Source organism: Grampus griseus (genome assembly GCF_964374135.1).
Source record: "Grampus griseus genome assembly, chromosome: 11".
NCBI lineage: Eukaryota > Metazoa > Chordata > Mammalia > Artiodactyla > Delphinidae > Grampus > Grampus griseus.
In genome coordinates this window covers 100296207-100323568 of record NC_139005.1, presented here as the reverse complement: position 1 = coordinate 100323568, position 27362 = coordinate 100296207, and positions in this window count along the sequence as shown.

Genomic DNA, 27362 nt, shown 5'->3' with positions numbered 1-27362 from the left:
TTTAATTAAAAAAACAAATCTCTTTTAATTTAGGCAGGTTTCATGCATAGTGCTGGATTTCACTTTGTTAGCCAATCTGAAAATCATATTTCTTTTGTTTGAATTAAGCCCATTTCCATGTGTTATTTATCAGTATAATCAATGCTTGTCCTCCTTCTGTCATAGTTATATGGCATGCATATGTATGTAAATGTCATGTGTGTCACATACACACGTATTCACCCACCATGCATTATGCTTAGTTTTCTCTTTTTATTTGTTTTTTCTGTCTTTCTTAGGACTATCTTCAGGTATCTAGAAAGGCTTGTATTTTGTTCTCATGAACACCTTTCCACTAATACCTTGATGATTACATCATCATCTCTTTTCCTGGACACAGGTTACCAGTACCCTGGTGTCTTCCTCCCTCTACCCTTCTTCTCCCAAAGCAATTACTTTGAAGTAATACAATTTTATTTCTCAGTGAATGCCTATAAAGTAATCGGCTGAATCATTTTGCTTTTTAAGTATCCTCCCCCCAGTTTTAATAGTTTCCCAGATTCTTTGTTGTGAGAGCACATGGTCATTACACACCTCCTGTCTTCCTTATAGGATGACCTCTACAGGTACATCTGGTATACCACACTGACTGTCGATCCTTCCGCCGCTGCCTCTCCAGTCATTTCTGTTGTATAACACTGGTTCTCAGCTACACACGTCAGGAGGGGTGCATGGCAGCTTTTTCTGAGTTTTTGTAAGTATGTCCTGAAAGTCAGTCTGGCATGTGGCTCACATTGCCCATTTTTGGGCATCTTACATATGTTTCTTTATTCTCCTCTGGTATAAAGACTTGTTGTCAAAAATTGAAGTGAGTAGGATTTCCTTTCTTTGATAAGAAAAGTTTATAATGTGATTATAAATATTATCCAAGTACAGAAGTGTCTATAAAAATATCTATAAATGTATAGTTGAATCCTGAACCCCATCCAGTGTGGTAGATGATGTTACATTCATTTGTATGTGGAAAACGAGATACAGAGAGGATAAACCACTGAGAACATGAATGAGCTGGACTTTAAACCCCAATTTGACTGATACTCAAACTCAGACTCTCAACACTTTGACTCCCTGAGCCATGACTAGCTCTCTCATGACCATAATTCATCAATTTCAGTAGAAATTGAATTGAGCACCTCTACATTCCATGCACTAGTCCTTACATTTCTCTTGGAGAAGCACATAAAAGCAATCTAGCAAGTGAATACAGAGCATGTTAGAGAGTGGTGATACATTAAAGAACATAAAGCAGGAGCTGGGGGTTGGGGTGCCTCCAGTGAAGAATTTGTTAAGATCAAGGTGGTAGATTTGAAGGACACCAGGGGCAGAAGGAACAAGAAGTGTTTTGCTTTCTTTTATTTTCCCTTTTCAGTCTGGTGTCTTGAGTGAATTACATAAAATGTGATTTCTTCAAGCTGTCCCATTGTAAAACTTTTAAATGAGCACCAATCATCTGCACCTGTATTAGTCAGGATTCTCCAGAGAAACAATCAATAGGATGGATAGGTAAATACTTGATAGATAGATAGATAGATAAAAAGAATAATAGATAGATAGAATGATAGGTAGATTGGTAGATAGATAGAAAGAATAATAGGTAGAATGATATATAGAATGATAGGTAGATAGATAGATAGAATGATAGGTAGATAGATAGAATGATAGGTAGATAGATAAATAGATAGATCTATCTATTGGATAGATCTAACCATACAGTAGTATCAATCTATCATTTATCTATCTATTTATCTCTCCTATTTGTTCTGTTTCTCTGGAGAGCCCTGACTAATACAAATGCAGATTATCTATCTATCTATCTATCTACCTATCTATCTATTTATCTGTCTATCTATCTACCTATCTACCTATCTATAGGTAGAGAGAGAGATTTATTTTAAAGAGTTAGTTCCTGTGACTGAGGTGGCTGGCATGTCCGAGTCTGCAGGGCAGGCCAGCAGATTGGAAATTCCAGCAGGAGTCAGTGTTGTAGATTGAATCCAGAGACGGTCTGGAGGCAGAATTCCTTCCTCTTCAGGGAACCTCAGTCTTTTCTTAAGGACTTGAACCAATTGGATGAGGCCCACTCACATTATGAAGGTAATCACTTTCCTCAAAATCTACTGATTTAAATGTTCAGCACATCTAAACTGGTATTTGACCAAACAAGTGGAGACCAAAGCCCAGCCAAGTGGACACGTGAAATTTCCCATCACAGCATTGAAAAGTGAATGCAGTCTGTGATGTCATAGACATCCTAAGGCCAGGATGAATAGAAAGTAGTGGCAACTCACCTATTTAATGCTCCATAGTGTCATCTTTCTCTGCCACTGCAGTGCAAGGTCATTTCCATAGTGACAAAGCTGACATTTGAAGATGCCAGTGATTTCATCTTTAACTGACTGTCCCTACATCATCCAGCATGACGTGGGTTGGCCACCACCCAGGCTCTGTAGCACGTGTGGAGGCTTATCCAGAGAGGCAGAGGAGCACAAGTGGGGGATCCTCATCTCAAATGTCACAGTGATTTATAGACTATATTTCCTGGGGAAAGTACAAAGATCTATTTCCAGCGACAGGCTGTTTAAAAACACACAGCTCGCAGGTGTGGCTGTGCGGGTGGGTGAGTCCTCAGGGGCTTATGCCTTCAGCCAGGAAGAGGAACACAATCGGACCAAAGGCAAAACCAAGGGCTTGGGCCCAGAAAACCCACGAAAGGACACATGGAATAACAGTTCCTTTTCTTTATCTCCCCAGGGGAGCTAGGATTAGATCCACTTGCCACCTACCTGGACGAAAAGTGAGAGGATGAAAGTCCTAGTAGTAAATTGTATGCGCATAATAATCTCACTTTACAATGTATAAAGCAATTACCGATGTAAAACAAGAAGAAACTAACAGGTCTACAATCAGTCCAGCAAATGCTGACTCACCTCTCCTGGTGATTGATAGTTGGACTGGAAGTCACCCCACATGAAGCCAGAACTCAGGGTGGGGGTCACTGGAGAGAAGAGGTGAGCTGGCGGGGGTGTGGATGGAGTGGGGGAAGAGTACTCCCACAGAAGCAGAAAGCCACGAAAGTGTCTTTCTCAGTCCTGCATTTAGTGGAAGAAGAGAAATCTACCCAAGAATCCCAGGCCCCTTCATGTCATCAGACAGGTCCTTTCCCAGCTCTCCACAGCAGAGATCAAACCACTGTGATCTCATAACTAAAACGTGCACAGCCATAGCGATGAACAAGTCACCCAGACAGAGCAAAACCCAGCAAGAAGCAAAATAAGGAGAAAAGAACAGACCCAGACTTCAGAGATTGTGACCACCTCGCACAGAATGCAAAATAAAGCAAATGTAAAGGGGAGAAAACAGGGCATCAAAGATACGACAGGAGTGAGGATCAAAAGACCCACCTACAACAAAAAGACAGATTCAGAGGAGAATGAAATGGAGCTTCAGTGAATGGAAAATACAATCCACGACCTTGCTTATTAGTTCTGGTCCGTAGATGGTTTGGATTCTGGTGTCATCACACCATCTGTGCGTGAAGTCGTATGAGGAGCTCAGATGTTCCTCAGTAAGGCTTTCCTACCCCTCTGGGATCTTCCAAGCCCCGGGCTGCCTCTGTGCTCACACTCAAGTACACGGCATGCAGTCCACCCACCAGCTACACACAAAGTTGTGAGCCTCTGCTTCCTCTGCAGACCCACTCACAGCGGGGCAGGTGAGGAATTCAGTAACCTCCCGGCCTGCAAGGAGCCTGCAGGGAGGGTGATGCTGCAGAGCGTGGAGGCTTCTGCCACTTCTAGGTCCAGACCTTACGATCTTTCTCCGGAAGTACAGGCCGGCTCTTCCTCATCAGCTCACACAACAGCCAGCTGGTATCTTCTCACACCCCGACCCTCGGGATTCCCACATTCTGCCCCATCAGGCTTGTCAAGAAATTCCTTCTGTCTGGGCTTCCCTGGTGGTGCAGTGGTTGAGAATCTGCCTGCTAATGCAGGGGACACGGGTTCGAGCCCTGGTCTGGGAGGATCCCACATGCCACGGAGCAGCTAGTCCCGTGAGCCACAACTACTGAGCCTGCGCGTCTGGAGCCAGTGCTCCGCAACAAGAGAGGCTACGATAGTGAGAGGCCCGCGCACCGCGATGAAGAGTGGCCCCCGCTTGCCACAACTAGAGAAAGCCCTCGCACAGAAATGAAGACCCAACACAGCAAAAATAAATTAATTAATTAATAAACTCCTACCCCCAACATCTTAAAAAAAAAAAAAAAAGAAATTCCTTCTGTGGAGGAGTAGCATCACCCGTGCCTCACCCCCCTGAGGACCGGCGGTGGGGGAGTGGTGTGCAGAAGGAAATGTCTCCACCTCCTTCCACCAGACGCCCGGGCAAATCAGGTTCATGGTTAGAGGGCCGTGTCTCGTTTACACGTCTCTCTCCCCGTGGACGGTGGGCCCTGGAGACCGGGTCTGTGCCATACTCACCGCCCAATCCCTAGGATGATTTTGCCCGACGTGGGGTAAGTTAAGAGTAGGTGGGGCAGGAGGTAGAGGCTGTGTCTGCAAACTGGGGCAGGGCCTTGCCTCCTGAGGACTGTTCTGGGTGGTGGGATCTTGCTTCCCCGTTTTTGCTGCTCTGCCTGCCAGCATTACCTGCTGCCTCGGAGCCACTGTTAAGGGCAAAACACCCCTGGTGCCACGAGGCTCCACGAGCAGTGGAGAACGTCTACACAGAGCAGCTGCTTTTAAACTCTTTTATGTGCCTATCATATTAAAAGCAATCCTTCGGAAATTACCAAGACATGAGGCACACCTGCCTACAATTTTTATAGCTTCTTTTATCCCCCTAAGAGAGGAACATAAAATGCCTGAATCTAAACTTGGTTCCTTTTCTTTCAAAATGGGGCCTGTGGAGGCTCCCTCCTCACCCCTCACCTCTCAGGCTGGGAGGCTTCCATTGCCAGGATCCTGACAGCTGCTTCCCTGGGCTCAGGGCTCCCACCTGGGTCTCTGCTTCCGGCTTTGCCTTTTGCCCCAACCTATTCAGCCTGCCCTGGGCATTGCCACCAGACATATCTTTCCAAACAAAGCCCTACTCTGTCACTCCTTGGCTTAAAACCCCGTAGTGTCCTCGGTGCTCCCTAAAGCAGGCCCAGACCTCTGTCTGCAGCCCCTCTCTAGGCACCACCTTCCCCGGAGCCCCCCCCAACCCAAAACCCGGTGGTGGTCTGGACCCATCCCATCCGCCACTTTTCATTTTTGTTTTCCGAATGCTCACATTTCCCCATCAGCATCTAAGACGCTCTCAACCATCTTTAAAGCAGAACCTTCCAGAATGCCGACAGAACTCACAAAAAAAGTCCTTTGCACACACTACCCAGGTCCCTCTCACTAACCAAGCACTCGGCCCTGGTTTTCTACCCTGTATCCCCAAAGTTGTCCTGCTGGGCTCGGACCTCAGGGTCACCAAATCCAGTGGGCCATCCTGCAGCAACATTTAGGCCTGTTCTAAAACACCCCTTTCTTGGTTTCCCTGTCACCACCTCCCCAGTCCCCCTCTCTCTCAGGCCTACCTTTCACCAAGACGTCATATTCTCCCCAAACCCTAAATGATCCTGTCTGCCTGAAGGACCACCTGGCATATCCCAGTCAGGTGTAGAGTAGGTGGCGATGCCTGGTTTCACGTTAGAGACAGGCTGATTTCTCCTTTCCAGAAGAGTCTGGGCTGGACTGTCTGAGGCCAGCTTTGCAGCTCAGGGACCATGGAGGCCAGGCTGCCTGTATCTTCTGCCCTGACAGCTCCATCCTCCATCCTCCGGTCCCAGGCCACCTCAGGCACGTCCCTGTCCAGGCGGCAGGAAGAAGGAAGGGAGCTGGGAGAGCAAGGCTTGGGTTGGCTGGCGCTGCCTCTGTTGCTAAGGAAGAGGGGAGCGTGGATTTGGGGCCCACAGCTGACATTCTCCAGCCCGGGGCCTCAGAGTGAACCCCCCGACTGCACGCCCACCCGTGCGCCTCCTGCTTTCCCACCACGTGCACCCGGCTGCTCACATCCCACTCACCCCCCTCTGCTCCCCTCAACGCCATCACATCTGTCCTCCCAGGGGTGCAAGTGTCTGCTGACTCCTCCCAGGCTCCGTGGGGACCCTGAGTCACTGATGCAGGGGAAGGCGGGGAGGATGCAGCCACTCCCACTGCTCTGTGTCACCCTCCGAAGGCCCGGGGGGCTCTGGCTGGGCCCATCGGGATAAGGAGCTTGGGCACAGAGGGTGAGGCATGCCATGGGTGTCCCCTTCCAGCTTGACTGACACAGGGTGTCCAGAGAGGCCCAGCTAGGCTTGGACAGAAGATTCCATGGAGAAGGGGGCACTGCCCATGGGCCTTGAGGCTCCACCAGGTCAGAGGTGAGGACACAGGGGAGGGAGGGAGGTGGGAAAGCCCTCTCCAGCCCGGCCCAGCCCCGGGGGCAGGGGCAGGTGACGCTGTCTGGCTGGGATGCTGGATGCAGCTCTAAGTTGGGCTGGGAGAGGGGCCCCTCCCCGCCTCCCCTCAATCCTGGCTGGAGTTGGTGGGGGTCAGACTAGGGGACACCTGGGAAGGAGGCGACAGAGAGGCGTGGACATCAGGGACTGGCCCATGCCTAGAGTTGCCCTTGGCCATCTGGGCACACCCAGGACCCAGGCTCTGTGTGGGACCACCTTTCCACATCAGGTGGGTGCACGTGGGGTCTCCCTGGCTTTTGTCACACACACAGACACACACACACACACTTGCCTGGGTCCCTGGTGTGTCCACATGTCACAAGTCTGGGCAAGCCTGTACACGTAACATCACACAACACACTTGACTATGCATGACTACCCAGGCCCACTCACACTCACACACAGGCCGGCACACACAGCACCGCGCCCCCTGCCAGGGCAGGTGGACCCATCTGTCTGTAAGTGTCTGTCAGTCTGACGGTGCTTCCAGGATTCGACCTGACTTTCCGCAATTATGCTCCTCAGAGAACATTTTATTAAAGACAATTTGTCAGGCCCATCTCAGGTTTTATAGGGGTAACAGGCTCTTCTTTATCACTTCCCGAGCACTCTCTGACAGAAAGAAAGACGTTCCCTCCCCCGACCCTGGAGCTAACAGATCATCAGCGCTCCCACCCACCCCCCAGAAGTGAAGATTCCATCTGTGTGATTTACGGGTCATGGCCCCTGGCCCCTGAACTTGCCTGAAAGTTGAGAAATACGATGACTCACCACGTTGGGCAGCTCGTACGTATATTTTTTCCAGAACATTCGTGCTCATGCCCACTATAGTTGGGAGCTGAATAACCAGGGGCATTCGGCTGCCAAAATAACGTGCACAATTCCCATCAGCCTCCCAGAATAGGAGAAGGAAGACAGAGTGGCAGAAAAAGGCTTAAAATGGGGCTGAGCAAGTCTGCAGGAGCTCAGTGATCCATGAAGAACAGCCGGGAGGCCGTTTCTCTCCAGGCTGCTCGGGAAGAACCCAGGGTCCCAAGGTCAGTTTCCAGAGCCGTTGCTCAGCCAAGGCAGGTGCTTCTGGAAGGCACGTGGTGAGAGGTGACACTCCCTCCCCAGCCTGCATTCTGCACTCTAGGTGATACAGGAATGCTACTCCTACAGGTACAAATGAGTAAAGCCCAAGAGAACCAGCTGAGGCACAAGGGAGTGTGTTGATCAACACGAGTGAACGGTCCAAAGGCAGAGCAGGATGCAGGTACGACTTGCTGGAGGAGTCTCAGTTCATGCGCTTTACTAACAAGATGGCAGCCAGCATCCTCTTAACAGCAAGTCCAGAGGGAAAGCCAGGGCCCGGGAACGTCTCACTGAGTCCCCTCGGGCCACCTGGCTCCCCTGTCCATCCCTCTGTGGCCAGAGGAGTGAAGCATCCAAGGCTTCCTCCGTGTGGGGACTGGCACCTCCCCTGAACCTCAGAGCCCAGCCGTGGGACTGGGGAGGCTGCTCTGGGAAAGTGTGGGCGTGTTTGCCAGACAAAGGGCAACCAGACGCTGAGTGGCAGAAAGGACCCATGCTCAAGGCTGACCTATGTGGAACTATGAGTCGCCAGTTGGTGTTAGAGACAGACCAGCGGGCAGAGAGAGCTTGGGGTCACGCAGTGAACAAGGCAGAGATCCACAGCCATGGTGACTCCCAGGAGACAGAAGAACGGATATTGGGGAGTATCTTCCCTGAAGGCTGATGGAAAGGAGCTCCGTGGACCAGTCATGGACTCAATCTTTGGGTTCCCCTCCCCAGATTCCTATGCTGAATCCCTAACCCCTCCATGTGATGGCGTCAGGAGGTGGGGCCTTCGGGAGGTGATGAGGTCATGAGGGTGGGGCCCCCAGCATGGAATTAGTGTCCCTACAAGCAGAGGAAGAAACCAGAACTCTCTCTTGCCACCATGTGAGGACACAGCAGGTGAGGGGGATGCCTGAAACCAGGAAGAACCTCACCAGGAACAGAATCGGCATACCTTGATATTGGACTTCCAGCCTCCAGAAATGTGAGAAACAAATGTTTGTTATTTAGGCCGCCTGGTCTGTGGTATTTTGCGGTGGTGGTCCAGGCAGTATGATATACACTTGTCCCAGGGAGGAGGACATGACCTTGCGGAGATGCACCCGTGGTGGGCAGCATGGAGCAAGAGGAGTGGTCAGGCTTGGCCCCTCGACACTGAGGGTCCCTACAGGGGAGACAGAGTGAAAATTGGGCTTGGGCGCTGGCTCATGGTTGGTGTGGAGGGGACAAGGGCAGAGGACCAGGCAGGCTCGCCCCCAGGAGGGGCTGGAGGAAGAGGAGAGGCGGACAAAGTGGGACTGGTCAGGGGGTGGCAGGACCATGCCTTGAGGGTGAGTGGAAGAAGTGTGATGCTGTGACTGGTCAGGGGCTGGTCAGAGGCTGGAGGACACTCTTCCCCAGTCCATGGGTCTGATTTCTCTTCCAGACTCAAAATTCAATTTCTTCAGGTGTCAGCCGAATCCTGCTTTGCCTGTTTTGACGTCCTGCCCGGAGCAGGTGCGGAATTAGGGCCATAGGTGGGTGAGAAATCATTCTACTTCCAAGGCCTATTTCTCACAGTAACAAGTCATTACTTCTGTGCCTGGAACCATTTCTCAGGATCTTAATACATTCGTTTATCAATCAATTGGAATCGGTTGGAATCGGACGCGAGAGCCGCTCCTGGAGGCCTGGCTTTGTGGCCGGGGCCACCTCTGCTGCAGGGGCCAGATCTGCGTCCTGGGAGCTCTCACGGCCGGACGGGCTGGGTGCTCCCAGCCCCCACCCCCATTTGCACGTGGAAATCAGGGAGCCAGGGAGAGTGGCTGGCCCACCCTCCGGGGGCCCACAGCCCACATTGGCCCGGGGGTGGCAGCTGTAGTGGTAGAAATGCATGGAAATTTCTATTATCCAGCCAGGTGCCCAGATCAGATCGGCTACCTGTTTGTTTCCACCCTTAGCAAGTTCATGACCACTCTGGACCTCTGACATGGACTCAGTGAGCATACCTCTCTGGAAAGGGTGGAGGGACATGGGACCAAGGGCTCAGCGGGGGTGTCACAGCAAGGTTCAAGCATCCCTGTTATTCCTCTGTCGCTTCACCTGGTCCTGCGGCCAAGTGAGGGAACCATCACTAAATGGCGGCTTCGCCAAGGCCCAGGCCTACCCTCACGAGCTTGGAAGGGTCTGGCTGCCGGGCTTGGGAAGGAAGGCCTGGGCCTGAACCCCAAAGTTACGACCAGACACAGGTGTGACATTGCCAGGTGACTGCAGTCCTCCCCTCCATGCCATTTCTTTGTCTGCGGAGCGGAGAGGTGGAGATTCTGGGTTTGCAGACACAGTGCAGCCCCAAAGGAGATAAAGGAGGTCGCCGGGGGACATTCCAGGGTACCCTCCCCACCCCTGGGCCCCCTCACTGCCCCAGACGCGCTCGCGGTCCAGGTGAATGTAACAATCTCCTACCAGATGACAGACACGTCTGGGCAGCCGGGATGAAGGCCAGCAGCCCCACCCTCCCAGGAGAGCCCCCAGGACGCTGGGCCGAGCCGCCAAGGGGAGGAAGAGCGATGGGCCCTCGCACGCACACCTGCGCTCATCTCTCATGATTGCAAACTTGCTGGTCATTATTTGTCTCCCTGACTTGCTGTTCTGAGCAGGGATCTCCTGGGTGCCCGAGTGGGCGCAGGCTCTTCAGAGAGCCGTGCCCGAGGCCGTGCTGATGACTGATTGCGGGTGAGGTTGCTGTCCCTGCCATCCTGGGAGCCAGAATGTTGATTGAATGGCCATCTCACTCTCTCCAACAAGCAAGTAACAGTATCAACTGGGGTCTAATTTATCAAGAACGGGCACTTGTATTCTTCGCTGGCCGTGTTCCTGCTGAAATACGGCTGCTGCCCGTCTCTGGGCCCACGCGTGTACGATTTTATGATATTTCAGTTTTATGGAGGACATCTCACTGATGAATGTCTCTTAGTGAACGATCATTCTGGAATCTATTTTGCCTTCAAAGAGGCTTCTGCAGGAATGGACTGGGAGGGGGCGGACACCCTGTGATATATAAATCCACCACCAGGAGCATGGAGCTGGGAGGGAATGAGGCCAGCGGGAGGCAAGGATGAAGCGTGTGAGTCTGCAGCCAAACGTGGTCCCTCTGTCACTGTCTCAAGGCTGCCGGCACTGGTGGAAGGTAGGCCCTGGGGTCCAGCCGCCCTGAGTGAGCCCCCGGCTCGACCACCTGCCTCTGTGAAGCCCTGGGCAGCTCACTGCCCTCTGGGGGGGGTGTCTTCATTATTTGCAGACTCCTGCAGTCCCACTTTTTGCACTGACTGTCTTTATACCCAGGCAGAGCTGGGAGGCGAGGCTGAGCTGCACCTCGAGTCATAGGTGCGGATCCCAGGGACCACAAGCCTTCCCTCTGCTCACAGAACTTTCTTCCTGGTGTTTGGCCCAGACAGCCCCGGCTACCGGGTCCTTAGAGCTCAGATTCCCTGTTTTCTCTCTTCTGAGATACCGACGGCTTCATTCTCTTGGGCGTGTGACCCCAACAAAGTTCCTGGATTCAGAGAATCCAGGTCCTGGCCCTGGCACTGGAGCTGACGGTCCTCAGGGCCCAGCTAAGTTGCTTCTGCTCCCTGATTTAGTGTCCGAGCCTGTTAATGAGGCTGGCGGTATGCCTCTGAAGCCGAAGGGCCTGGTAGTCCTGGTCTGGGCCATCCAGCAAAGCTGGTCCAAACTGTGCACGGTGTGGAGCCTGACATCCCAACCCAGCCTCAGGGGGACACCTGTCAGCCAAAGAGATGACTGCCAACCCCTCTCCTTCCAGGAAATCGGGGGCCTGGGTCCCCTTTCTAGCTTCCTTCTTTTTCTCTGGGACAGTGGTTCTCAAAGCAGGGTCCCCAGACCAGAGCAGCAGCATCGCCTGGAAGCGTGTTAGAAATGCAGACTCCCAGGCCCCTCCTCTGGCTGGGGGTTCAGAAGCCCTGTGGTGAGTTCAAGAAGCTGTATTCGTTTTCTATCGCTGCGGGCACAGATCGAGACATACCCAGAGACTTAGAACAACACGGACTGATTATGTTACAGCTTTGTGGGCAGAAGTCTGACCCGGGCTGCATGGGCTAAGCTCAAAGTGCCTTCCTTTCTGAGGCTCCAGGGGAGAACCAGTTCCTCAAGTGTTCCAGCTTCTAGAAGTACCTGTGTTCCTGGGCTCCTGACCCTTCCTTTCTCTTCAAAGCCGGCAACATGCACCTCTCAGAGCATCCTCCCCTCGTCACATCCCACATCTCAGATCCCACCGGTGAGATTAGGGTGGGCCCACCTGGACCATCTCCACATTCCAAGGCCCTTAACCTAATCACAGCTGCAAAGTCCCTTTTGCCACATGAGGTCACAGATTCACAGGTTCAGGGATTAGGACGTAAACATCTCTGGAAGGTCATTGCTCTGCCAGCCACAGGAGCCCTCAGGTGACTCTGATGCAGCCTGAACCCTGAGATACAAGTGCTCTAATGGATGTTACCCCTCGACGCTAAGCTCATCAGAGGGGCCCTGTCTTATTCACACTGGTATCCCTGACATCTGTCCTCGTGCCTATCAGATAACAGAACCTCAATGAGCAAATGAGTTCATTTGTGTATGAATGAGTGAGTGATTGAATGAGTGAACAAATAATGAGATGGCCGCCGGACCCTCACTCAGCCTTCCATTTCAGAGAACACTCAAGAAAGAGAACTCAGAATGGGGACCAGGGACCCTGCATGGAGCTGCCAGGTAAAATGCAGGACACCCAGTTAAATCTGAATTCCCGATAAACGAGTAATGTTTTAGTGTAAGTACGTCTCTTGCAGTATTTGGGACATACACATAGGGGAACAGTGTTTGTAGTTTATCTGTTTAATTTTTTTTCTCAAATTTGACTGGGCTTCCTGTATCTTTAGTGGCCAAATACGGCGCCCCTAAACACGGGTCCCAGCGACGGCCCAGGTGTTGGCACTGGGGAATCAATGGCTCTCGGTAAGACTCTGCTTCCCATCTGATGTTGTAGGAAGCGTCCTTTTCTCTCATCCAGACTCACCTGTCTAATCTCAGTGGTGGTCTTCCTTCCTCTTCTTTCCTTCCATTAATCGGTATTCTCTCCTCCCCCTGGAATTTGGGAGAGCCCTCTTTGAAGAAAACAAGCCAGAGGTGATCCGGGGAGAGTCTAGGGTCTGGAAGCTTCTACCAGAAGCACATCTGTTGTGCCCGCCCAGAGCACGGGGATCTCACACGAATGCTGGGCCCCTCTTTCGGGAACAAGAAGGATGTAGGTGTGCTCATCCCAAGATCCTGTCTGGAGGCCTTGAGTTGGAGCTACCCAGCTTGCAACTTGCGCTCTGGGCATAGGGGTTAGCACTGGTCGGCCCCGTTTCCCCCACACTCTGGCAGCTCATGGTCAAGGCTGGAATAGGGAGGCTGCTCATAATAGCCGGGACCCCCTTGCCCATCCCGTGTCCTCAGCACCGAGCTCTGGGAGGAGGGAAGACCTCCCCAGCATCTCTGAGTGAGACCCAACAATCAGTTGCTCTCATGGGTTCTAGGAACTTGTACCCCAAAAAAAGGACGAATGACAATTCTTGGTTTCATCTTTGGGGATGTTAATGGAAGAGAAGCTACGTGAAAGAGAATGCACTTGGACATGTGATCCACTCTAGGGAAGAAAAACCACGAAACCCACTCACACAGCATCGACCGCGGAGTTCAGGACACCCCTCCCCACCTTCCTTGGAGCTTATTATCCTTTGATCTTTCTAATAATGTGTTTCTTTCCCAGTAATGGGTTTTCATCATCCTCCCAGCCTATTGATTAGAACTCTTTTCTAGGGTTTCAAGATACTGGTTAAAATAAGGGACAGAATAATTCAGCGTTGGGATGATGTTTCCAAGGAGGTGAGTTTGTAGCATCCTCCTACCCTCATGAGGTCCAGCTCAGAGGCTGGGTAGAGCCAGAAAGAAAGGCCTGCTTGCTGTTCGCTTCACCGCTGGCTCTGCTCTTTTGTTCTCACCCATTTTGTTTCTGGATTGGCGAGTGTGTGACATGAGCCACTGGCCAGCACGACACCCCAGGCAGACCTGGGGCAGCAGAAAGGAGGAGGAGGTTAGGGACGGGGATGGTAGCCTCGCGTGTCTCCTCACAGAAGTTGGAGCTCAGTGACTTGTTGCTGGAACCCCAAGTCTAGAGACTCGTGCAGAGAATTCCTACCTTTAAGCGGAGACGAAGGAGGGATCTACCACGTGCCAATGAAGAGACAGTGAGGACTTGCGGGCAATGGTCTGGGAGGTTCTGGAAGGACAGATCGTCAGGTCCCACACAGCAGAGGGCGCAAGATGGAAAGGCAGTGGGCTGTGTGGGCTGGAGTGAAGTCAGATCAGGAAGGTCCAGCTGGGCATCCAGGACGCCTGGCTGGGGAGCTGGCCCTGGGTCAGTGGTGTTGGCTGGCTGCAAGCTTAGGCGAGGTGGTGACAGACGTGTTTCAGGGCCTTCTCGTGGTGGATGCATGTGAGGTCAGGACACACCTGTGCTCAAACAGGTACCAGCACAACCAGTCCTTCTGGGTGGACAGGAAAAGCCCTGAGTCTGGACTCACTGTGGGTCTGGGCTTTACATATCACTACCTGAGAGGCTTCGCTTCCCCACCCAGGACAGAAGCGACCATACCACTCTTCCTATAAACACACAAGTAAGTGGTTTTGTAGCCAGTGACTGAATGAAAAAAAGTAACTGAAGCTCCCCGCCATGGAACCATCATGGAACCCCTAGATCAAAGGTTCAGAACACAGACATCAAGGTAACATTTCACTTTGCATTTGATTCTTGAGGATCCTGTCTTACGTTCAGGATCCTGAATGTGTATTTCTTTTGGAAATTTCTGTCTCAAAATGTTTGGTGAGACAGAGAACCGCTTCCAAGAAAATGCAAGGATATGGTTTTGCTTGAGGCTTCCTTGCTGCGGGACCCCATCCATCACTTTCACAAGTTCAATGAAACCGTTGCAAATACAATCAATCATCTTTTTATTGAATTAAGACAAATGGGTGGTTATTAATAGGCTAAGACTTAATGAGGAAAATGGATAACGTAGCACAGTGAGAAAGCAAAGAAACGTGAACACACTGTGCTCTCCTTGGAAAGATCTGGAAGCATCTTCAGTAAGGAAAGACCTCGGATGGAAGACCCCTTTGACTTACACTGAGAATGAACAGGAATGCGCTTAGAAATCAGAAACTCTTGGTTTGAACTTTTCTCCACTACCTTCTAGCTTTGTGATCTTTGGGCAGTGACTTGACCTCTCTGAGCTTCTGTAGTCTCTTTGTCAAGGACATGTGGAAGGTGGTCGGCTATTAGGACATGCATCGGGACAGTGCTGGGTGCCATGGGGAGCTGGGCTGGGAGACGCACGGCCCTGGCCTTTGACCCGATAGTCTGGGTTCTGCGGGGAGCCAGATGTGCACCACCTATAGTGGTGCACATCTGTAGGGACAGAGAGGGAGCTGCAGCTGTAGGGACAGAGAGGGAGGCTTGGGGTGCAGAGCTGGGGGTGGGGAGGTTGCCCAGAAGGCCTGTCTCTGAGCTGGGTTTCCAGAAATCCCTGGAAAGGAGTGCAGGAGGGGGCAGTGTTCCAAGTGTGTGTGGTCTTGGTTTGGGACGCCTGGTGTCTGTTTATGGCAGTGCTTCTGGGGAAACAGATTGTGTTTATGTCAGAAAGAAAAGACCATGTTTTGGGGCAATCACTGCAGCTTGTTAGGTCAGATCGACACCCTCAGCCCCATCTGCCCAAGCAGGGTGCCTCAGCCTCCATTGGCGCCAGCAGGCTGGAACCTCACGGGGTGGGGTGGCCAGGCTTCAGGGGAGGGGCCCTGCCAGGGTGTGGTCAATGGCATTTCCTCAGAGTGGGAGTCAGGTAGCTCTGGGTTGCTTTCCCTCCATTGCTCAGGCAGCCGGGCTGCCCCCCACTCCCACCCCCGGCTCCGGCTGGGCCCTTCCCTGCGTGGTCAGGACTCAGAGCAGCCCGGGGGGCTGGGAGGGGTGCAGAGCAGTCAGGGAGCTCAGGGAGAAGACTTGGAGCTCAGGGGCCTTGGCCAGCCCCTTGTCTTCGGGGGGTTGTTTGGAGGGAAATCCAGGAAAAAATGATGAGACAAGAGGATGCAATAGAAGAAAAGATCCGTCTATACCACAAATGTGTTTATTATCATAGCCAGGGTGTAATGGAAAGAGTAGCCAGGATCCCAAAGGACTGGTCTCTGGCCTGAGAGACGACAGCCCCCAAATGACCAGCCCAGGGTGGCCGTGGTGACCCTCCCTCAATCAGGAAACCTTCCTCCCTGGGCTCCCCATGCTGCTTCCTCTTGGGTTTCCTCTCATTTTTATGGTTATGCCCTTCGGTCCCCTTTGGGATACCCTCTTCCTCTGCCAGATGGGGCTCTCGGGTGTGGCGTAAAAAAAAAAAAAAAAAACAGGATTTGGTCTTTGTTCCCAGTTCCAGGGACAGAGCTCCTAAAACCCTTGGAATTTCCCAAGTGACACTTTTTGTTATTCATAAGCGAATAACACTGGAGCGTATGCTAATGAGGTGACAAGAGGGGTCCCTACAGAGCCCCAGGGGGGAGGCTGGTCCCAAGGAATCAAATGATTAAAAGGTTGAAACTTGAGGCCCCACCTCCCAACCTCCAGGCAGGAGAGACAGATGGAGACTGAGCCCTGCAAAAACACTTGAGCAATGAGATGTGAGGAGCTTCCGGGCTGGGGGACTCGTGGAAGTGCTGGGAGGGTGGTGCACCTGCTCAGGGAGGTCCTGGACACTCCATGCCCCATGCCCACTCCTAGCCCTGGACATCTCTTTCACTTGCCTTTTCCTGAATTATATCCTTTATAATTAAATGGTGAACACAAGTGAAGTGTTTTTCCGAGTTCTATGCATTGTGCTAGCAAATTATTGAACCTAAGGAGGGGGTGGTGGGAACCCCCAAATTTATAGCTAGTTGCTCAGAAGTACAGGTGGTCCTTAGACTTGCAGCTGGCATCTGAATTGGGGGAGTCTTGTAGTACGGAGCCCTTACCCTGTGGGGCCTGTTCTGACTCCAGGAGTCCGTGTGAGGATTGAATTGAGTTGTAGGGTACCCAGCTGGAGACGGAGAATTGGCTGGGAAACCCCACACCTGAGGCTCCATGCTTATCACTCTTCCTGCCCCTCCTGCTCAGCCTGGCTGCTTCCATCTGAAACCCAGCAGGACCCTGTGGGGCTCCTGGGCACAGAAGACTTTCAAACAGTTGCTAATCAGGGAAGGGAGGGGATGCAGAGACAAGGGAGGAGCAGTCAAGAAACAATGGTGCAGCCTTGGGGCAGGGTCCTGGTTACCGCTAAAGGGATACACATAACAATATCTTTGAGCTCTTTACAGAACTAAACCCCCCAACAAATGGACGATGTTAGGGTTCTCCATTCCATAGAAGATCATAGTTTGATAACATAGAGAAACTCATCAGGAGACCCCCTCAGGCCAGATTAAAGGAGCGCAGGCCCTGCACACACCCTGATTCTCATCAGCAACCCTACCCTTGAACCACTGCTGTAAAACTCCTCACCAGATCGTCCTGGATTGGGACACAGTTTTTCAAGGCACAAGCCCACTGTGTCCCCCTTTGCCTGGCAAAGCAATTCTTTTCTACTTCACCCAACTGTGTCTCTGATATTCGATTCGGCACCAGTGCACAGAGGCCGAGTTTTCGGCATCACGTCCCTCTACCTATTTCCTCCACACACTATTTACTTAATCCTTCTGTTGGCCCCCTTGCTCCAGAAGCGAATTGGAAGCTGTTCCCCAGTCTTGGGGAGGTTACGCCCTGGTGCAGAGGGACTCAACCACAGCCCCACAGGCATCAGTTGCCCTGACCTTGTGTGATTAATCCAAGACCTGGATCCCAAGCTCAGCTCTTACAATACTGATGCATCTCCCATCTCCCCACCCAAGACACCCCAACTCTAATGCATCCTGCAGCCATGAGCCTCACTCAGACGAGTCCCCCTCCTCACTTGCTGTCCGTTTTAGCTGCAAAGAATCAACGAAGCTTGGGACTTCCCTGGTGGTGCAGTGGTTGAGAATCCACCTGCCAATGCAGGGGACACAGGTTCCAGCCCTGGTCCAGGAAGATCCCGAATGCCGCAGAGCAACAAATCCCATGTGCCACAACTGCCGAGCCTACGCTCTAGAGCCCGTGAGCCACTACTGAGCCCATGTGTCACAACTACTGAAGCCCGTACACCTAGAGCCTGTGCTCCACAACAAGAGAAGTCACTGCAATGAGAAGCCCATGCACCGCAACGAAGAGTAGCCCCCACTCACGGCAACTAGAGAAAGCCCACAGGCAGCAACGAAGACCCAACACAGCCAAAAATAAATAAATAAATAAAATGTGGTTTTTTACAAAAAGAATCAACGAAGCTTGATTTGTGGTTCCTCCACGATCGTTAAAGCTCTTCCAACCGTTGCATTATGTTATGCTTGGGATGCATCTTTACCATGGATTTAATTAGTCCAATGCATAGTTCCTACACCAACTGGGACACAGAGATCTGAAGGATCAGAAGTTACGTTTAAGCAGCAGTAGAAAAACCACAACCTGCTGTCTTGACCATCAGTAATGATTTATCCTAAAAGTTGGACGAGCATTCATGGTCAAATGATAACCATCTTTGCTTTAAAAATAGCATTTTTCTTGAGTTTTGCATTGGTCTTGTCACATGTTGCCAGAAACCAGATTTGCTAAGTCAGAACGGTAAAGGCCACATCTCTGGGCACTAGGGTCTTAACTGTCCAGTCAAGCAGGGTCAGCACTGTCCAGTCACATGTCTGAAGGAGAAAGTTCTGGAGAAGGAGAAAGCAACTGGGGAGAGTGGCTGGGTCTGCATTCTGGAGCAAGGCACTGGGGGTCCCAAATAATTGAACAGCTTCAACATGGGGACGCAGGTGTTTACAGGAACATCAGAGAGATGGGACATTCCTTAACCAGGACACCTGAGGCACTGCCCACACCACACCACTTGTATGATTAGACACACCCACCCCCACGTAAGCTGCAGGCCTCTCGGGCACCATCCAGCCCCTCAGGCTCTGCCTCTCCACATTTGTGATCCAGGTGTGCACGCTTCCCATGGCTGTGTGTCCTTCCCTGCTCACAAGTCTGCGCTCTCTCCCTGGAATGCTCTGTTGTAAGCTGTTTGCCTAGGAGATGCCTGCTTCATTTTAGGACTGAGCTCAGAGGGTCTCACCCAGAGCAGGCATCTGTTCTGCTGCCTGCCCTTTCTCCCTTCCTCTGGGAAGAACCAGCCCTCCTCTTCTGGGAAGGGAAACTACATCTTCGGCTCCAGTGGGTGTGGCCAAGCACAAAACCCCACCCTGGAGACAGCTGATTGGCCAAGGAAAGTTAATCAGTGTCCTTCCCTGGGGCTTTTTGCTCTGGAATGAGATGAAGGACATTTTCTCTCTGGCAAAGCCAGGGATGTGAGGTCTGGGTCCTGCAGCCTACACATGCCCAAAGACCCAGAAAAGGTAAACCGTGGCACACATCTCCACTCTAAAGGGTATTATTTACCCCCCATAAAAGTTTGTTTTTGAATAATAATATTTGATGACATAGAAAATTCTCACCATATGAAAAATATAAAAGGGAACAGAAGCATATAAAAGTACGATCCCAGTATCTTCCAAAAATAAGGAAGTAGGATCATTGCAGATTTAATGACAAAAGACCCAGAATAGCCAACACAATACTGAAGGAGAGGACAAAGTTGGAGGATTGGCAGTACCTGGCTTCAGGGCTTACGAAAAAGCTAGACTTTAAGACAGTGTGGTGTTGGTGAAAGAAGAGACAAACAGGTCAGTAGAAAAGAACAGAGAGCCCAAAAATAGACCCAAATAAATGCATTCAACTGCTCTTTGACAAAGGAGCAAAGGCAATATGATGGAGCAAAGATACTCTCTTCAATAAATGGTGCTGGCACAACTGGACTTCTGAGTGTAAAAACATGAATCTAGTACAGACTTTACACTCATCACAAAAAAAATTAACTCAGAATGGATCATGGACCTAATGTAAAGTGCGAAACCATAAAACTGATAGAAGGGACTTCCCTGGTGGTGCAGTGGTTAAGAATCCGCCTGCCAATACAGGAGACACGGGTTCTATCCCTGGTCTGGGAAGATCCCACATGCTGCGGAGCAACTAAGCCTGCGAGCCACAACTACTGAAGTCCGCACTCCCTAGAGTCCATGATCCACAACAAGAGAAGCCTCCACTCGCCACAACTAGAGAAAGCCCATGTGCAGCAATGAAGACCCAATGCAGCCAAAAAAAGAAAAAACTCCTAGAAGATAACATAGGAGAAAACTGAGATGACCTTGGGTGTGGCAATCACATTTTAGATACCACACCAGGGGCATGATCCACAAAGGAAACAATTGGTGAGCTGGAATTCATTAAAACTGAAAACTTCTGCTCTGCAGAAGACAATGTCTAGAGAATGAAAAGAATGTCAAGCTACAGACTGGGAGGAAGTATTTGCAAAAGACACATCTAATAAATGTCTATTATCCAAAATATAAGAAGAACTCTTAAAAACTCAATAGTAAGAAAAAAAACAACCAGATTTTAAAATGGGCCAAAGATCTTAACAGATACCTCACCAAAGAAGATGGCAAATAAGTATGTGAAAAGACATCTTCATCCTACAGCTTCAGGGAAATGCAAATTAAACAATGTCTTTAGACACCTATTAGAATGGCCAAAATCCAGAACTCCGACAACACTAAATGTTGGCGAGGATGTGGAGCAACAGGAACTCTCCTTCATGGCTGGTGGGGATGCAGAATGGTGCAGCCACTCTGGAAGACAATTTTGTGTACTCTTGCCACACAATCCAGCAGCCATGCTACTTGGTATTTACCCAAATAAGCTGAAAACTTACATCCACATAAAAACCTGCACAAAAACATCTATAGCAGCTTTATTCATAATTGCCAAAACTTAGAAGCAACCAAGACGCCCCTTAGTAGGTGAACAGGTAAATAAACTGTGGTCCATCCAGGCAATGGAATGGTGCTCAGTACTGAAGAAATGAGCTATCAAGTCATGAAAGGACATGAAGGAAACTTAAATGTATATTATTAAGTGAAAGAAGCCAAACTGAAAATGTTATATACTCTTTAACATTCAACATCCAACTCTATAACATTCTGGAAAAGGGAAAACTACGGAGACACTAAAATATCTGTGGTTCCCAGGGGTTGGGACGGAGCAATAAATAGATGGAGCTCAGAGGACTTTAGGGCAGTGAAAATACTCTGCACGATACTGCAAGGATGGATACATGTCAGTATCACCAGGAGGGAGCCTAATGCAAACTACAGACTTCGGGTGATAATGACGTGTCAGTGTAAGTTCACTGATGGTAACAAATGCACCCTCTGATGGGGGGATGTTGACCGTGGGGGAGGCTATGCACGTGTGGGGCAGGGGGTACGTGGGAAACCCCTGTACATTCCCCTCTGTTTTGTTGTGAACTTAAAAACCTATAAAAAAATAAAGTCTTTAAGACATTTAAATGATAAGACCTTTTTTTCTTAAACTGAGCAGCTGTCGGGTGGAAGAACATCTGAGACCCCTGTCCATCATCCTCCCACCTCACCTCCACCCCGTCTCCACGGGACCCAAGGGGCTCTGCACATCACAAGTTGAAAACCACTTCTCAACCAGGGGCAGGACCCCCGACCTGCTTTCTCAGGGCCAGGATAGTGTAGCCACCTCACAGAGCCCCCCTTCCCTGATTGCAGCCCACCGGCGTTGCTGTCCTCCTTCGTGGGGGGCAAGCATGGGTCCAGCCCTGGGAGATCAGGGTGATGTTGGTCTTCCAAATCATGGTCCCCACGGCTCACCTGGGAGACATCCTTTCTCAAGGCCACATGCGTGATGAGGTGGAGCGTGGAGAGAGATTAGCACTTTGTGTCTCCACAAAATGGTTTTCCAGAGGCAAGTCATATGAAAGCAATATGTTTCCTCTAAACTATTAATATTCTCCCGGAAATGCAGGCTGACAATGAGCAAGTCCATGTGCTTGCATTAGTGGGGGCCAAGCCACATTCCATCTGTGTCACAGCCTGATTTATCAACGCTTCCACCATAAAAAGCCTTGTTTATGGACTCTTTTTCTGTCCTGTCGCATGCAAGTCCACACCCTTCTTGGATGTCCATAAACAAATATAACGGAAACGGGTACCGATCTCACCTGCCCACCCCCCCGCCGCATAGCTTTCTTCAGAAATTTGCAGCACGAGGGGCCTCCGATTCCTCCCGAGGTCACCCATTCCAGACAGGCAGCTGCTGGCAGCCCTGAGCGAGCTATTTAAAAGCCCACTAACGAGGCATCTTTGGCTGTGTGCAGAAACCAACAGAACGGTGCTCTCACGGCAACGTATTCATTTTAGTGCCACTTGGAGAGGTCTAAAAAGTCCTGAAAAATGCTTAAAATCAGAATGATCCTCAGAGCATTCCCAGCACCACTAGTGTTTAATTAGCCTCCGTTCTGGGTCAGGAAAGCATGAGAAAGGCACCATGAAACCAGGTATATGCCCAGCGGCTCTCCCTCCCCTCACCACACACACCTCCTCGTCTCCCACCTTGTGTCTTAGTGGGCAAGCAAATGATGCTGTGCCAGGTGCTCAGGTAGGGCTGGGGACCAGGAGCTGGGACCCTGCCCAAGCCTGGCTGATGAATGTCACACAGGTGTTCCCCCTTGTTGATCAGGTCGGGCAGCTGGACTAGACATTGGGGAGGGGCCAGGTGACCTATAGGGTCCCTCACTGCCCAGGCTTTCTCCAGGGGCCACAGGGAGCTATGGGGAACATGTAGGGAGTTTGGGGGTGTTCTCACTGGGCAGGTGACACAGGCAGAACTCTGACCTCTGACCTGCTCACAGGAGTGGCTCACGCGGTTGAGATCCACCGACACATAAAATGACAGCACATCTTGATGCCTTTCTGTTTTCTGTTCACTGTTAGTCAAGCACATGATTCTCTGTGTATTCTCCTAGGCACCAAGTATACAGCCCAGGGAAGCTGACTCCAGGTTGGCTGGGGGAACTGGTGTACAGAGGTCACCGGTGTAGACATGACTCCCATAGAGATATCCTCAAGCTGGAGCAAGGCCATGGTAGCCGACCCAACACCAAAATCCAGATCCAGGTCTGAAAATCCCTCTGTGGCTTGCAAAGGGGCTCAGGTATGACATTCTCAACCCAGCGAATATTTATTGAGGGCATGCTGTGAGCCGAGCACCATTCCAGGGGCTGAGGATACAGCAGAGGGCAAGGTAGATGAGTACCCCCGCTCTCGGAGAGCTTACGTTCTACTGGAGAGAGTCAAATAACCAAATTATAGACAGTACATTCAGAAGCACATTAGAAGGTCATCTCAGTTCAGGCTGCTGTAACAGTGCCCCAGACTGGACGTCTTCTAAACAGTAAAACTGTATTTCTCCCAGTTCTGGAGGCTGGAAGGACAAGCATGGCCCAGTTCTGGCAAGGGCACTCTTCTGGGTGGCAGACTGCCAACTTCTCATGGTGACTCACAGGGCAGAGAGGACTGGAGAGCTCTCTCGGGTCCCATTTATAAAGGCACTAATCCCATTTGTGAGGGCTCCACCCTCATGACCTCATCACCTGCCAAAGGCCCCACCTCCCGATTACCATCGCATTGAAGGTTAGAATTTCAACATATGACATTCAGTGCATTGCAAAGATTCCATGTGGGACAAGAAGCAAGATGGAATCAGGAAGGACTGAAGGGTTGCCTTTACAATAGGGGGTGAGGGAAGACCACAAGGAGAAGGTGACACTCTGACTTGAAGGACTTAAAGGAGGTGTTGGAACGAGCCATGTGGACACCTGAGGGAGAGTGACCTGGGTGGCAGGAACAGCCAGTACAAAGGCTCCAAGGGAGACACATGCTGGGAGTGCTCGAGGGACCACCAGTGGCTGGATAAGATGAGCCAGGGGAGACGTCAGGACAGAACGAGTTCTTAAGGAGCCTTGCAGAGCTTTGCAAAACTCTGCCTCTCACCCAGAACGAGATGGAGAACTTCAGGAGGGTTTGTGCAAAGGGAAGCATAAGATGACTTAGGATTTTAAAAGATCACACTGGTCGTTGTGTTGACCTCAGATGACGGGGGACCACGGGGGAAGACCAGTTAAGTCTTAATAGTCCAAATGCGAGCTGGTGGTGCCTTGGACCAGCCATGGAGCTGCGAGAAATGGTCAGGCGCTGGGCATTTCCAAGCACATGGGATGAGACGTGTCAGACAAAGAGGAGTTGAGATGCATCTGAGGCTGAGTCCTGAGCAGCTGGAAAGGGGAGGAGAGCTTGGCTGTGTGCATGGCTCTGGGTGAAGCAGACACGGGAGAAGCTGAGGGGTCCCATTTAGCACTGAGCTTGAGATGCCTCCAGACAAACTGGTGGCCACATCTTCTGGGCAGTCGGACAGACCCGTCTGGAGATCACAGGAGAGGTCTGGGCTGCACACAGAAAGTCAAGAGTTCCGAAAGTGTAGATGGTTTTGAAGCCATGAGTCCACCAGGGAGTGAGCGGGGAGGGAGGAGAGAATGAAGCTACTCTAGCATCAGGAGGCCGAGGAGAAGAGGAAGCACTTGCAGCAGAGGTGAGAGTAAGTCCAGCAACAGGAACCAAGGGAGCCACAGCCAGAGAGCGTTTCAAGGAGAGGAAGGGACATGTGCCAGGCACCGCTGATAGATCTCGTATGAAGAGGTTGCAGAGCGACCGTGGGAATTAGTAGCGTGGTGGTGATCGCGAGGGGAGCAGTTGCCCCTGAAACCCAATTGGATTAGATGGGTGTGTAGTGCACGGGGTGGGAGGACTCAGGTGTGTGCGGAAGGCACACGGCTTTTTCGCCGAGGTTTGCAGTAAAGGAAAGCGGGGCAGGAGCTGGGGGGAGAGAGGGACAGTGAAAGATTGCTTTAATATAGGAGAAACCTTGACGAGTTTATATGCTAATGTAATGATCCAGAGGGGGAGGAAGAGGCGATGGCGCCGGAAGAGAAGTGTCTTCGCGCCCGCGTGGAGGGGGTGTCCACCGTCACAGGGGGAAGGCGACGCTTATCCAGGGCTGCGGGCGGCGGCGGTGGGGAAGCCTGCGGGGTACCAGCCAGGCTCAGTAAATGAAATAGTAAAATAGCTTCCGACTCGTCAGTACCATCGTCACTCCTCACCTGCCCCAGGCTGGGGGCTTGCCAGCAGCTGCTGCTGCTACTGGGGGTGGGAACCGGGAAGGCGGGGCGCTGAGCCGGCCTCGAGGGAGGGAGCTGTCCGTGGGGCCAGAGTGACGATGCGGAAGAGTCGAGAGTGCCAAGCCCTCCTCCTCCGCTGCCTCCCTCCCTTCCACAATGACCACTGCGGGCCTACTACGTGCCACAGAGGGTTCCAGATCTGGAATCCATCCGTGAACAAAGCTGGGGAAACGCCCTCGTCCTGTGGATACTCACTGGTGTAGCCCCAGCGGTGAAAGGAGTGTGGTCCCTCCGTGAACGATTGAAGGCTCGAAGACAGCATGAGGCTCTGATCCCAGCAGGTCGCCCTGCCCTCAAGGCTGCTCCAAGCCTCCAGGGACTTCTCTGCCTCACGGAGCCCCTGCCCAAGGCCCCGTCTGGCCAAGCTCTGCTGGGGAGAGAACTTCAGTAATAGTTTTCACCTCCAGGCCATTTCTGGTTGTAATTGGCTGGTGTGCACATGGTTTGATAAAGACGGATCTCTCTCGCCCCAGCCTGGTTCATTCCATCACCTGCGTAGCCCTGCTGGACAGGATGAACTTCACTGTCTACAGGGTACGCTCCCAGCCACGCCTGCACCCAGCGCGGTAACTCCAGAGGGCACGTCCTCCCCAGGGCTGGACCCGCCACCCCCGGGGGGCTGCGGCTTCCATCACCCAGATCTTTATTCCTGATTCTCATACCCAGGAGAGCAGGGCCACCTGTCATATCAGACAGAGAAGCAGCAAATCAAAGCTTGTGCCAACGTGGGATCAGCCAGCCCAACCTGCTTATTCCAGAGATGGGGAAACTGGAGTTTAGAGGCACACCTACAGTCACAGCAGAGGAAATGCCAGCTGGACAGACAGATGACTTTCTTCCCCGCCCAGAAGACTCTGCTGACCTCCTGAGCTGGAGAACCACGTCTGCAGGCTGCCTGACAATATGCTGTTGGTGTGATGAGAACAGACAGAACGTTTCAAGACGCCGTCCGCTAGCCCCAGGTACAGCAGAGCCATCCCTCCCGAGAGGGAAGAACAGTGATTTCCATTAAAAACCCAGGCCAGCCCCCTAACTCCTGGCTCCTTACAAGAAAATCTTATTTCTTGAAAAGTACAATTTGTCTGGTCTGTAACAGCATCGCCTGCAAGGGAAGCTCTGTCCCTGGGTGGATTCTCCTCTGCTGGGGAGAAAAGCGTCTGGGGAGAAAAGCGTCTCATCCAAGAGGAATGCACCGGCTGTGTTGTGGCTTAAGTCAGCTGATCCCCCCAAAATATTCTGATTCAATTTTCTCAGCTGACAGGAAGCAAGGAGCAGATTCTCTCTGGAGACTCTGGAGGGAACGGTGCCTTTCAAAACCTTGATTTTGAACTTTTGGTTTTCCCATGGAGTTTCCTAGCAGCAATGAAAACAACTGGGGCAACGTGATTCCTTTTCAGATAGTTGGCTGTTTTTGTGTAATTTCTAAACGGGAAGGAATTCTTAAGTCTGCTCGCCTGAACGACAGACATTAATTTCCCATGTTAAGTTTGCAGAGGAAAAACCAAAAATGGACTTCTCACCTCCTGTTGGAAGCCAACGAAGGAAGCACTAGCGAGGTCATTCCTACGAGTCACCCAAGAGCTCTGTGCAGCCCGGCCAGATGTAGTCAAGAGGAAAGTGTACCCAGCTGCACGGGAAGAAAATCAGAGGTCTCTAGAATGTTTCCAGCCATCGGTGGACACTGGGATCAGCAGCGTGGAGACTGCAGCTGGTCAGAAGCAGCCCCCGACTCCATGAGAGCCCTGTGGGGTGGCCCAAGGAGGTCGCCCCCTCCCTGCCTCCTTCTCAGTTCAGACCTGCCTTCCAAGCTGAGGTTCTCAGGAAAACCTGCCTTGGCCCACACCTCTGGGCCGTCAACTCCAGACGTCATGGCTGCTGTTCCCAATACTTCCCACCATCTTTCAAGACAAAGCCTCTACTGAGAGTACAGCGACTGCACTTTCTCGGAAAGCCCTTGTCTTTTAAAATGTTACCCAGGATTTTTGGTAAGCTTCCGACGTAGAGCAACTCCCGGTACTCATGGTTCCCCAGATGACAAATTGCAACCTTGCTGGGGTTTGGGGGTTTGAAGCAAGGGGAAGAAGGGAGTGATAAAAATAAATGTTTCTTTTTTTTTTTAAACTACAGAAGGCTCAAAATACCAACTATGTTGAAGTGTATTTGAATTTCTTCAATAGTACTTAGCACAGAGCTTTGTCCGAGAGTATCTGACCATGAGTAGAGCACTGGTAACATCTCCATCAAAAACAGGGGGACACCCCTCGTGCACAGGTGTCATGGACCAAAGGTTTGCATCCCCCCCAAATTGACATTTTGAAGCCCCAACTCCTGATGTGATGATGTTAGAAGGCGGGGGCCTTTGGGAGGTGATTACGGTTGTATGAGATCATGAGGGCGGGGTGCCCATGACAGGATTAGTGCCCTTACTAGAA